The sequence below is a fragment of the Nilaparvata lugens genome, chromosome 1, assembly GCF_014356525.2.
Source record: "Nilaparvata lugens isolate BPH chromosome 1, ASM1435652v1, whole genome shotgun sequence".
NCBI classification, from domain to species: domain Eukaryota; kingdom Metazoa; phylum Arthropoda; class Insecta; order Hemiptera; family Delphacidae; genus Nilaparvata; species Nilaparvata lugens.
The window spans coordinates 65397929-65412746 of record NC_052504.1 but is presented as its reverse complement, the minus strand read 5'-3'; the positions used below and the strand labels follow the sequence as shown (position 1 = coordinate 65412746).

The 14818-nt window shown below is 33.5% G+C and overlaps 1 protein-coding gene and 1 long non-coding RNA gene across 3 annotated transcripts in view; one reads left to right on the top strand and one right to left on the bottom strand.

Annotated features, from left to right (window-relative positions):
- The window catches only part of LOC111058767 (prolactin-releasing peptide receptor-like), a 297162-nt gene that overhangs the window by 63296 nt on the left and 219048 nt on the right, over positions 1-14818 (bottom strand). The window lies entirely within an intron of this gene.
- LOC120354027 lies at positions 7425-8049 on the top strand. Its single transcript, XR_005572782.1, has 2 exons — positions 7425-7473; positions 7919-8049. It is a non-coding gene; the product is annotated as an uncharacterized LOC120354027 (long non-coding RNA).

Below are 14818 nucleotides of genomic sequence, written 5' to 3'. Positions count from 1 at the left end.
GTTCTTTAGATTTTTCGGTGGTCTGTACCTTTATTCATGGTTTCTAGGGAGGAAAATTATCCGATGATTGGAATATCAAAAAAGTATTTGATGTTCAGTCACATGAAATCATAACTCTCGATATTTTCATGATAAGAGATGATTGAATACACAGTCCTCATAAACTTAACACTTATATTGAAAGTAACTTGATTTTTCACAGTAATTTTCTTTATTCTTGATTCTCTCATGTCTACGAATATCGATTTGTACTCGTGCAATGTCTGATCTCAATGACAACTTATTTCCATACTGTATATCAAAACTTCCTTCCAAGGCGCAAGCGAGCAAGACAATCGAAATGTCCGAAAATACTTAAAATTGTGAAAGGATACTTATTACTTATAAACATATTATAGGATACATAATTCATAACTGTTATCAAACTATCAAACACATATGCATCGATTCGAGTCTACTGTTTAATATCCTCCTCTAAATGCCCTTCTCCAAAAACGCCTCATTTAGAAATAATATAATTTAATATTTTTCTAAAGATGGTGATCTATAATGGATGGATGAAGAATATGAAATTTATATCAAGTTGTTGAGTTCGAGGAACTCTGGATTAAAGCACCAGCCATCTCCAGTAAAATGGTAGCTTTGCTTTAGAGAGACGAGTTTAGGACTGTGGAGCAACAATTGAGTTAAAGTTGAAATTAATGATGATGAGAAAATGAAGCGTCCTCATTTCACCAAGAAAAATTTGAATATCACAACGGAGTATGGTTCACACTTCCATAAATCATTGTCAAACTTTGAACAATTGAAAAAATAAATATAATTTTGGTCGAACACTTCTTACACAAAAAGTTGAACTAAATGTTTATAATTCAAAACTTCGACAATAATGGACTGTCCTGGAATTCGGAATTATGCAGTTGTAATTGACCCAGATGGGGGAAGAGAAGGGATCTCTAAATTCTAAAGGGCGAGTCATGAGACTTTGATAAACAACAGAATTTTTTATTCCATCCATCTTGTAAATTATATTGACGGAACTAACTACTAGAAATTTTGATAACAAAGAATCTGTAACATTTTATTGCACATTTTAAAATTATAAAACTGCCTGGAAGATTCTGCTGGTTACGAATATCAACTCACGAAGGTAGCGTGGACTTACTACTACATCATATTATAAATAATTAGGTACTAGATCAAATTGGATTTCTAAAACATCAGCTAGACAAATTAATATAATGACACTCACTATCTTTAAAACAGACAGAGCACAATGCCGTGGGAAATGAAAATAATGCAATTTTCAAATATTTCCAAATACTCGTGTATTTCCCATCACTAACGGAAATAAATTTCCGTGAGAATACCTCAATATAATTTAACACTGACTGTCTTGCCGGACGCAAGTTAGCAAAATCTCGATGTGAGAAAATTGTTTTTCATCTGAACAACAAATTTCTCACGATGAAAATTGACACAGGAAATTCAACAACATGATCACTACAAAGTATCATTGACAGAGTTCTAATTCTACACTTTTCGAATAAGCCCATACCGTACTAAATTTATCTCTATGAAAACACAAACCCATAATATTAATGAATTTAAACATCATCACCATTACACAGTTGATTGTCAATGAACGATAACGTTTATATTGAGTGTAAAATTCTTGCGGCAACAGTCGTTAAATTAATCTAGTTCCAAACCTCATTTGGGCACAATGCGGTGTTACGATGTACATTTTTTGAAAGTAGAAAACATTCTAACAGAATTCTGATATTGAGTGAAAGATTGAGATTTTTTACCTTTTAACATTTTTTGGCTTCGTTGAGGAGTACCTTCATTAACATTTCATAATACGGTGAATACCATTTGCTTCCCCATGTGACAGTGTAGATAAAACTAGCAAGAACCCGTGCCTCGCAAGGATCTATTTTAAAACTTGACAAAATGAAAACTTGACGTAATGAAATTTTGAAGAATTGAGAATAGGCCTATAACCATCCTTGGTTAATTAAGAATCTATAAGCAAAATTTCAAGTTAATTAGTCCAGTAGTTCAGACGTGATGATGCGTCAAACATAATTTTCCTATCCCGTACGTGCATAAACCAGCTCTTTACTTTATATAATTATTATAGATATAGTTAACGACTGCAAGAGATAGGACTGTGGAACAGAATAGTCGTGAAACTATGATAGCGCCAGAAGTGTCTCAAACACAATAGTAGGTACTACATGAACTTTTTGAAAGTGATTTGAAAAAATATTAAAACAACAGAACTGAATCCTTATCATTCTACCTTCATTTAGAGAGGCTTTTGTTTGTGCCGAATGAAAATCTATTTATAAAAAAATGAATGTCTGTTTGTGTGTTTGTTTGTATATTTGTTTGTTCCCTGTAGACTTGAAAACTACTTGACATAACGGCATGAAACATTGGGAATATGTTGTGTGAATATTGGGGATGGTTTCTGAACAGAAATTTCAATAGGGGGGCTCATAATAATTATTTATTAATCCATTTTACAGACATATGTTTTCGAAATTTTAGGCCGAGCGGCTACTGAAGAACGAAAAGATGATCATGATTCAAGATCATATTGTGATAATATGATTTGGCAGCTATTTATTAAAGTTACCAGCTGTGATAAACATATCACCCTGTGATAAATTATTGTGTACTGGTATTAGAACGGTAGTTTGGAGTTGAAGTGTAGTTGATTGGTACCAGCTGTTGATAATGGTTCCTTGGAAGACCTATACAAATAATTATCACTCCCCTATCATTGACAAACTGGAAAATGTTGAAAAAAATTATTCACCCAATGAAAGAGAGTATATATATATATATATATATATATATATATATATATATATAATATATATATATATAAATTGTATAGTATATATTGTAGAGCGGTATTTGAAGGCTTCACACATGTAGAGTGAATCTTGTACTGAGTCAATGGTGTAGCGGCTATAAATTTTGTAATTGCGTGTGTGGACGCTGAGTGTACACCAGACTGATTGATTCACTACAAGATTCAATACAATTGTCGGAATCGCGGGAGGCCTAAACGCTCGCTCACCCTTGATTCTTCTAATGACAAATTGTATTGTGATGAAATTTTTATAAGTAGTGTAGCGATCGCTAAACACTGAATACGGATACCTTAAAATTATTACCTGTGAAGAATGAGCATACAAAATCATACAGGTCGAGCAAAAATCCCGATGTAGCTAATTTACGGGACTGCGTCTCTAATAAGTTCTGAAGGATTAAAATACGGTATTTGGACCAAATATCGTTCAGAATATACTTCGAGAACAGAGTCTTGTCGGGTTTTAAGCTCTATTGTAGGAATTTATATGATCTATGGCTGCCACTGCTGTACAATTGATGTGTTCGCTCCTAAGTCGAGGTAGGTAACAGATAAAAGCTGATATATGAGCAGGTAAGGACAAAGAATAAATATCTTGATCTGACCCCACTCGCTACATCCACTTAGACCTGTTCCAATATCCAGCTTAATTCAATTATTCTAATGATCGTATTCGATCGGTTCTTGATAATATAGAACGTATCAGACACAATAATTGACAGGCTTAAGAAATAATCGAACTCAGAAAGCGAATTAACAAAACTGAAATATATTACAATAAAATATGTAATCATACAGTGCAGATTCAGAATTTGATTTACAGGTTGATAATAATTTAGCATTAATAGAATAGTTAAAAATTTTCTTGTGCTTGCATGATACCATGCGTGATTCAACAGAATTTTACAATTGATAAAATTTAACAGTTTGAAAAAATAGTGAAAAATGAATTATAGAAAATATTTTTTAAAATGCTCGGGGTCGTGGTTCAGGCAGCGGAGGATAGTTAATCAACTATAAGTTCTTATAAATTCAATATGAATAAATTCTAGACTCTTAATGCTAAAGCGCTTGTCGGCGTGGCCAATAATTTAACGAAGAAAAATTTATGTTTTTCTGCACTGAAATATTTTCGAAGCGTAGATTGGGGCCCCTTATGACTTATAACTCACGTGAAATTCCTTGGTCGTCGTGGTTTTCTTCTTTAGATCAAAAATCGTTTGATCGGCGGCAATCCAGGCTTCGGTTTCAGCACGTGGGGAATTTTAATTTAAATATCTCCTTCACCGAATTAATTAAGGGATAATTTACTTTAAGCTTTTAAATTTATCGATTGATGAGAACAGAAATTTACGAATAACAAATAAATTGGCCTAAAATATCGGCTCACAAATAGAACATTTAAAATCGAACAAGAAATTTTCACAAATAGGTCTTTGGTAACTATAAAAAGAGATCTGCACGGTGAGGATTTCAAAAGGGAAGTGCTGCTCTTTTCTCTAAGCTTTTAGGCTAGACCTTGCTTCTCAGAATCTCAATGTAATAATTTGCATAAAAATTTGCCATTGGTAGAACGCTTGTGACGTAAACATGACGTCAGTGGCAAGCAGTAGAATACAATTCCTTTAATTACAATAATAATTTAATTTATGTAATTCTTAAAACTGCTTAATCTTCTAGACATAGTTCCTCTCATACAATGTACATGTGCTAGTGTAACTGATAAGGCAGGGTTGGTGTCTGATAATAGATTAACATGTGTTGCTTTCAAACGATCACCGTCTTGGTGCTATTTCTATGCACTGTGATTGGCTTAGACCTGCCATAGAGATTTAATTACCATGTGGTTCAGTTGAATTAAATTATTAATAAATTAATATTCTTGTACAATTTTTATTAGGTTTGAGATTATTATAATTAATTTCTGCCATTTTATCAATAATATAATTTCATGCTATGACCTATTTAGTTACAATAAGACCTGACATATAATATAATTTCTTAAATAATAAATAATTTCAACGATAACACATACATTTTATTTTTTATTTTGAAATTCTTGATCCTTTATGGATAGTTTTGATTTTTAGAGATGGTATTATATCTTACGTGAAGCCAGCGTGACATTTGACAATACTTTGAATCAGTCAGCTGCGTTCGAACTGTTTTTAAAAACATCTGATCGATAGTAAACAAAGTGTAACCTCAAAATCAGTGAGCGATTCATAAATAATTTGTGCTTTATTCGCAAAATAATTATAATTTTATTGAATAATTTTCCTAGAAAAATATTCAGTACAGAACGGTACTCTTATCTAATATACAGTTATTGATAAGTAAGTGTTATCGCTCGGTCGCTAACTATTCCTTTAGCAAATTCTTTCATTTTAAAAGGTAATCACAATTTTTCTCTCTTTTCATGAGATCTATTTGAAAGATTCATCACACAAAAGCCCCCAGGATATTTTAAATAGGTAATTGGGAGACGAGTCGAAACAATGACTATTTGAAAAATCCGATATTGTGATGAATACACTATTTCATCTCCTTACTTCTACGAAAACTCAACACTTAACACTAAAAACAATATATCGTGCACTTTTGGCTACGAGAAAATAAATAATTGATTGTTCCTTCCATTGGATACAATCGAAATACAATAATTAATGAGGTCTCTTTGGATCCTTCATTAAAACAACTCCACAACTTCCATTCACGGGTGGCTTATGAGCAGACCCATAACTATAACAAATATACAAAATTTCACATATTACTTCTTAAGATTCGAACAGTATTTGCAACAAATATAGACTTTCATCATTTTTTCATGGTTATTACAAGTTTCGACTCTTTGGTTTGGCTTTTACATAAATTGGGTGAGAGTGTGATTTTACTTCGGTGACTTGACAATCGTCTACCGTTTGACTCGAGCAATTCCTTATTTGCGCTTAGTACGTTGTGTACAAACAGGGTTACACTTGAAATGGCTTTCTTGATTTTTATCAATGTTGGTTACAAATATTAAGTCTTAAGATTATATTTATCAATTTGAATTACAATTCATGATCTTTTGATGCAACAGTAATAAATTTCACATTTGAAGGTAAGAATTTCATTTTCTTTGGAGTTTTTTAGCAATACATTTATATGACATAGAACATGCGCATTTCGTGCAAATTAACATAAATATATATTTTTGGTTGCGTTTTTTACTTATAATTCCACATTAAATAATAGGTTACAATAATTAACTAACGATATTGCTTTGATTCCATTAACATTGACTCTAGGATTTCGTACACATTGGTTGGTGGGACGAAGAAAATTATCGAACAGGCGTTGGTTCTGAATAGTTTTTTCTATCGATTCTGTATTTCAAGGTTAGATTTACACATTTTTTCAAATAAACTTTGTTTATTTTCTTTCCTCCTATTCACTACTAACTTCATTTGATTTTTAATTTATAATTATTTTCTGTGGATAATATAATTCTTGTTTCTATTTTTCAGTTGTGCAGATGATACCAGGCGATTGTTTCGGTGATGACTCTGACACGAGGTGGATGGCTTGATCAGGTTGGTAAATTCTTGAAGTTGTTTTCAGTTTTATTTCTTGATTTAAAGTTGATTTCAATTCTCCCCTTTGAAGTGAATTGATAATATTTCCTTATTAGCTGAGATGTGGTGAAGTTTAGGTTATGTTGATTAACTAGGCTGCAGTAGAAAGATGCTAGTCTGCAAAGATATGATTCGGTGGGTAGGCTGTGATTATGACAAGTTTGATGATTTATGTATTCACAACGTAGCTTCCAAATTAATTCAAAAATAATTCCTTAAGCCCCCATCTAAATTTGATTTCAGTATTTGTTTCAAGTTTTCATTCCAATTTGCAACTATCCGTTTTATTAAACTTGGCTTAAAACGAATGTGCCTGTGGTGTAAATCAATTCTTTCAAACTCGTTTCCTCTTTGTCGGCGGTAACATGCAGTTTGATCTTTTTAAACCTGACATGCCGGTGGTGTCTGTGTGTCTTTCCAAATGATATTTTCCTTTTTTGCATGCCGGTGTACAGTCTACTTGATTTTAACCGAACATGACTGCGGTGGTTGTAGGTTCTTCTTGATATGGTTTTTCTCCTATCATGCATGCTTGTAAAAGATTTGATGTACGATTTCAGCCTAACATGACGGCGATGTAGATGAATTCTATTAGTTGGTTTTCTTCTTTGACGTATTGTAATCCTTCTTGTTCGTTGTTTTGATTTGTAGGTTTTCAGTTTTGGTTGTGATTCTGATTTGTTGTATGTTTCCATTTCATTTCTATTGTTATTGGACTATCTTCATGAATGCTGGGTTCATATGTTGCAGGCGCTGTCCTCGGTGGATGGATGGTGATGTGGGCGGTCGGCGGTCCGGGCTGCTCTTCCACTCGGCGGGCAGCGTCCTTGGACTCCTGGTGTCCGGCGCGCGGTGGTACGGGCTGTCCCTCTATGCCCGGATGACGTCCTCAGCTTGGCGGGCGATGTCGTCCGGCTCTCTTGGCATTCTGCGGGGTGCGGCGCGACTCCAGTCTTGACATTCTCGGTGGGTTGGTTTTCCATACATGTGTTATGTTCGCTTGCTTGTTTGACTTTAACCACCTTTATTGTATCCTTCTCCACATGTATATGTTCTTAATGCTGACTTCGACGCTGATTTTTCCATATGCATATCTTCAGATATCCTATCCAATCGGTTATTTGTTTCTAAAATTGATTTATCCAGACACTCAGCTAATTTTTTGATGGTTTTATCTGTGTCATGGAATGCTACATCCATCCGCTGACTCAATTTCTCCAAACCCTGTTCGTTTACCTTCTTTGCTTCTTGAACTTCCTTTTTAATTCTTCCTTTGCTGTTTGTTATCTTCCTTTAGTTGTTTGTTGTCTTCCTTTAATTCTTCCTTTGTTTGGTCGCTTTTTTCATTTAAGTTTTTTATTTCTGCATTTGTTTTATTTATTGCTTCATTGGTTTTCCTTATTTCTTTCAGGATGAGGGTCCAGTCAACGGCGGGAGCGGGTGCATGGTTATTGGTTAGCCGCTGGTTTTTCATCCGAGCAACGGTGCGAGAAATGGGAGTTCCTGTTTCTGAGACGTCATCGACTGAGTGCTCTTCTGATGTTTCATCCTCCGGCTCTTGGGCTACCAACGTATCCTCCACCAGAATGCAGCTCTCCTCCACTGCGCGAAGATAAATCATCCAGTACATTGGGATGGAAATCGGCGGATGCGGCGGCAGATGCGGATGGCGGCGAACAATCGGGTGAGATGTCTTCGGTGTCCGACAGACTTGGATTGACCTGGTCGTTTCCTGCCATAGTTTGCGGAAAAATAGCGCAACGAAAGTGTGCAGTGAATAAACGTGAAAGTGTTGTGATATATAAAATAATTAATAAGAAATCCAATAGAAATTGTGATAGCTTCGTAGTGAGTGAAATACGGAAAAAGTGGTTTAGCAATGTGTTCAGTGATAAAATGAGTCAAGTTAGCAATATCGTTAACATAAAAATGACAAGGACACACAGGATACACAGTGAACACTTATGCGGTAATACAGGTACGCTCTTATAATTATTATTACTATTATTATAAATATCTTACTTTTATAATTTCTTGCCGCAATTCAATATATAGGCTAGTGTCTTTGCACAATTTTATATAAAAGGGGCAGTGTTTTGTTTGAATTATTCCGCAATATATCCGTGATTTAATTTTACTTCCCTCTTTATGTTTTAAAAACTTTTAAAAATGTAAATAACTTCAATCCTCTTTTCTGTAAATATTTATAAATTGTTTCAATATAGACCTAATATTCTTCAAATAATATGACCTTTCTTATGATATCTCTATACCTATGACTTATAGTACGACCAATTTTCGAATAACACAATAATAAAATTCTGAGTTCGATTTTTTCTCTAAAAATTCATCAATCGATAAATTTCTTTTCTGTTCAAAAATTGGGTATGGTACTTCTTGTATTTTATATAACAGTGAACAGTTAATATTAAATTCGAAAAAATTCACAACCATGAATTTTTCAAAAAATTTTCCCGTTGTCAGCGCTATAGTATACTGAGCAACTAAATAATCCTCGTAGTCGATTATCCACATCTTCAATGCCTATCACTGTTGGGCGCCAAAATCATGTAGTGCTGAATCTAAATGCCTCACGTTGGGCCGGCAAAATCATGTGGAGCGTGATTTGAAGGCTTCACACATGTAGAGTGAATCTTGTACTGAGTCAATGGTGTAGCGGCTATAAATTTTGTAATTGCGTGTGTGGACGCTGAGTGTACACCAGACTGATTGATTCACTACAAGATTCAATACAATTGTCGGAATCGCGGGAGGCCTAAACGCTCGCTCACCCTTGATTCTTCTAATGACAAATTGTATGTGATGAAATTTTTATAAGTAGTGTAGCGATCGCTAAACACTGAATACGGATACCTTAAAATTATTACCTGTGAAGAATGAGCATACAAAATCATACAGGTCGAGCAAAAATCCCGATGTAGCTAATTATGGGACTGCGTCTCTAATAAGTTCTGAAGGATTAAAATACGGTATTTGGACCAAATATCGTTCAGAATATACTTCGAGAACAGAGTCTTGTCGGGTTTTAAGCTCTATTGTAGGAATTTATATGATCTATGGCTGCCACTGCTGTACAATTGATGTGTTCGCTCCTAAGTCGAGGTAGGTAACAGATAAAAGCTGATATATGAGCAGGTAAGGACAAAGAATAAATATCTTGATCTGACCCCACTCGCTACATCCACTTAGACCTGTTCCAATATCCAGCTTAATTCAATTATTCTAATGATCGTATTCGATCGGTTCTTGATAATATAGAACGTATCAGACACAATAATTGACAGGCTTAAGAAATAATCGAACTCAGAAAGCGAATTAACAAAACTGAAATATATTACAATAAAATATGTAATCATACAGTGCAGATTCAGAATTGATTTACAGGTTGATAATAATTTAGCATTAATAGAATAGTTAAAAATTTTCTTGTGCTTGCATGATACCATGCGTGATTCAACAGAATTTTACAATTGATAAAATTTAACAGTTTGAACAAATAGTGAAAAATGAATTATAGAAAATATTTTTTAAAATGCTCGGGTCGTGGTTCAGGCAGCGGAGGATAGTTAATCAACTACAAATTCTTATAAATTCAATATGAATAAATTCTAGACTCTTAATGCTAAAGCGCTTGTCGGCGTGGCCAATAATTTAACGAAGAAAAATTTATGTTTTTCTGCACTGAAATATTTTCGAAGCGTAGATTGGGGCCCCTTATGACTTATAACTCACGTGAAATTCCTTGGTCGTCGTGGTTTTCTTCTTTAGATCAAAAATCGTTTGATCGGCGGCAATCCAGGCTTCGGTTTCAGCACGTGGGGAATTTTAATTTAAATATCTCCTTCACCGAATTAATTAAGGGATAATTTACTTAAGCTTTTAAATTTATCGATTGATGAGAACAGAAATTTACGAATAACAAATAAATTGGCCTAAAATATCGGCTCACAAATAGAACATTTAAAATCGAACAAGAAATTTTCACAAATAGGTCTTTGGTAACTATAAAAAGAGATCTGCACGGTGAGGATTTCAAAAGGGAAGTGCTGCTCTTTTTCTCTAAGCTTTTAGGCTAGACTTGCTTCTCAGAATCTCAATGTAATAATTTGCATAAAAATTTGCCATTGGTAGAACGCTTGTGACGTAAACATGACGTCAGTGGCAAGCAGTAGAATACAATTCCTTTAATTACAATAATGATTTAATTTATGTAATTCTTAAAACTGCTTAATCTTGTAGACATAGTTCCTCTCATACAATGTACATGTGCTAGTGTAACTGATAAGGCAGGGTTGGTGTCTGATAATAGATTAACATGTGTTGCTTTCAAACGATCACCGTCTTGGTGCTATTTCTATGCACTGTGATTGGCTTAGACCTGCCATAGAGATTTAATTACCATGTGGTTCAGTTGAATTAAATTATAAATAAATTAATATTCTTGTACAATTTTTATTAGGTTTGAGATTATTATAATTAATTTCTGCCATTTTATCAATAATATAATTTCATGCTATGACCTATTTAGTTACAATAAGACCTGACATATAATATAATTTCTTAAATAATAAATAATTTCAACGATAACACATACATTTTATTTTTATTTTGAAATTCTTGATCCTTTATGGATAGTTTTGATTTTTAGAGATGGTATTATATCTTACGTGAAGCCAGCGTGACATTTGACAATACTTTGAATCAGTCAGCTGCGTTCGAACTGTTTTAAAAACATCTGATCGATAGTAAACAAAGTGTAACCTCAAAATCAGTGAGCGATTCATAAATAATTTGTGCTTTATTCGCAAAATAATTATAATTTTATTGAATAATTTTCCTAGAAAAATATTCAGTACAGAACGGTACTCTTATCTAATATACAGTTATTGATAAGTAAGTGTTATCGCTCGGTCGCTAACTATTCCTTTAGCAAATTCTTCATTTTAAAAGGTAATCACAATTTTTCTCTCTTTTCATGAGATCTATTTGAAAAATAGTGAAAAATGAATTATAAAATATTTTTAAAATGCTCGGGGTCGTGGTTCAGGCAGCGGAGGATAGTTAATCAACTAAATTCTTATAAATTCAATATGAATAAATTCTAGACTCTTAAATGCTAAAGCGCTTGTCGGCGTGGCCAATATTTAACGAAGAAAAATTTATGTTTTTCTGCACTGAAATATTTTCGAAGCGTAGATTGGGGCCCCTTATGACTTATAACTCACGTGAAATTCCTTGGTAGTCGTGGTTTTCTTCTTTAGATCAAAAATCGTTTGATCGGCGGCAATCCAGGCTTCGGTTTCAGCACGTGGGGAATTTTAATTTAAATATCTCCTTCACCGAATTAATTAAGGGATAATTTACTTTAAGCTTTTAAATTTATCGATTGATGAGAACAGAAATTTACGAATAACAAATAAATTGGCCTAAAATATCGGCTCACAAATAGAACATTTAAAATCGAACAAGAAATTTTCACAAATAGGTCTTTGGTAACTATAAAAAGAGATCTGCACGGTGAGGATTTCAAAAGGGAAGTGCTGTCTTTTCTCTAAGCTTCTAGGCTAGACCTTGCTTCTCAGAATCTCGATGTAATAATTTGCATAAAAATTTGCCATTGGTAGAACGCTTGTGACGTAAACATGACGTCAGTGGCAAGCAGTAGAATACAATTCTTTAATTACAATAATAATTCATTTATGTAATTCTTAAAACTGCTTAATCTTATAGACATAGTTCTTCTCATACAATGTACATGTGCTAGCGTAAATGATAAGGCAGGGTTGGTGTCTGATAATAGATTAACATGTGTTGCTTTCAAACGATCACCGTCTTGGTGCTATTTCTATGCACTGTGATTGGCTTAGACCTGCCATAGAGATTTAATTACCATGTGGTTCAGTTGAATTAAATTATTAATAAATTAATATTCTTGTACAATTTTTATTAGGTTGAGATTATTATAATTAATTTCTGCCATTTTATCAATAATATAATTTCATGCTATGACCTATTAGTTACAATAAGACCTGACATATAATATAATTTCTTAAATAATAAATAATTTCAACGATAACACATACATTTTATTTTTTATTTTGAAATTCTTGATCCTTTATGGATAGTTTTGATTTTTAGAGATGGTATTATATCTTACGTGAAGCCAGCGTGACATTTGACAATACTTTGAATCAGTCAGCTGCATTCGAACTGTTTTTAAAAACATCTGATCGATAGTAACAAATAGATCTCATGTAGTGCGTTTTTTAACGGCTTCACACATGTAGGGTGAATCTTGTACTGAGTCAATGGTGTAGCGGCTATAAATTTTTAATTGCGTGCGTGGACGCTGAGTGTACACCAGACTGATTGATTCACTACAAGATTCAATACAATTGTCGGAATCGCGGGAGGCCTAAACGCTCGCTCACCCTTGATTCTTCTAATGACAAATTGTATAGTGATGAAATTTTTATAAGTAGTGTAGCGATCGCTAGACACTGAAGACGGATACCTTAAAATTATTACCTGTGAAGAATGAGCATACAAAATCATACAGGTCGAGCAAAATCCCGATGTAGATAATTTACGGGACTGCGTCTCTAATAAGTTCTGAAGGATTAAAATACGGTATTTGGACCAAATATCGTTCAGAATATTTCGAGAACAGAGTCTTGTCGGATTTTAAGCTCTATTGTAGGAATTTATATGATCTATGGCTGCCACTGCTGTACAATTGATGCGTTCGCTCCAAAGTCGAGGTAGGTAACAGATAAAAGCTGATATATGAGCAGGTAAGGACAAAGAATAAATATCTCGATCTGACCCCACTCGCTACATCCACTTAGACCTGTTCCAATATCCAGCTCAATTCGATTATTCCAATGATCGTATTCGATCGGTTCTTGATGATATAGAACGTATCAGACACAATAATTGACAGGCTTAAGAAATAATCGAACTCAGAAAGCGAATTAACAAAACTGAAATATATTACAATAAAATATGTAATCATACAGTGCAGATTCAGAATTTGATTTACAGGTTGGCAATAATTTAACATTAATAGAATAGTTAAAAATTTTCTTGTGCTTGCATGATACCATGCGTGATTCGACAGAATTTTACAATTGATAAGATCTAACAGTTTGAAAAAATAGTGAAAAATGAATTATAGAAAATATTTTTAAAATGTTCGGGGTCGTGGTTCAGGCAGCGGAGGATAGTTAATCAACTACAAATTCTTATAAATTCAATATGAATAAATTCTAGGCTCTTAAATGCTAAAGCGCTTGTCGGCGTGGCCAATAATTTAACGAAGAAAAATTTATGTTTTTCTGCACTAAAATATTTTCGAAGCGTAGATTGGGGCCCCTTATGACTTATAACTCACGTGAAATTCCTTGGTCGTCGTGGTTTTCTTCTTTAGATCAAAAAATCGTTTGATCGGCGGCAATCCAGGCTTCGGTTTCAGCACGTGGGGAATTTTAATTTAAATATCTCCTTCACCGAATTAATTAAGGGATAATTTACTTTAAGCTTTTAAATTTATCGATTGATGAGAACAGAAATTTACGAATAACAAATAAATTGGCCTAAAATATCGGCTCACAAATAGAACATTTAAAATCGAACAAGAAATTTTCACAAATAGGTCTTTGGTAACTATAAAAAAGAGATCTACATGGTAAGGATTTCAAAAGGGAAGTGCTGCTCTTTTCTCTAAGCTTTTAGGCTAGACCTTGCTTCTCAGAATCTCAATGTAATAATTTGCATAAAAATTTGCCATTGGTAGAGCGCTTGTGACGTAAACATGACGTCAGTGGCAAGCAGTAGAATACAATTCCTTTCATTACAATAATGATTTAATTTATGTAATTCTTAAAACTGCTTAATCTTGTAGACATAGTTCCTCTCATACAATGTACATGTGCTAGTGTAACTGATAAGGCAGGGTTGGTGTCTGATAATAGATTAACATGTGTTGCTTTCAAACGATCACCGTCTTGGTGCTATTTCTATGCACTGTGATTGGCTTAGACCTGCCATAGAGATTTAATTACCATGTGGTTCAGTTGAATTAAATTATTAATAAATTATATTCTTGTACAATTTTTATTAGGTTTGAGATTATTATAATTAATTTCTGCCATTTTATCAATAATATAATTTCATGCTATGACCTATTTAGTTACAATAAGACCTGACATATAATATAATTTCTTAAATAATAAATAATTTCAACAATAACACATACATTTTATTTTTTATTTGAAATTCTTGATCCTTT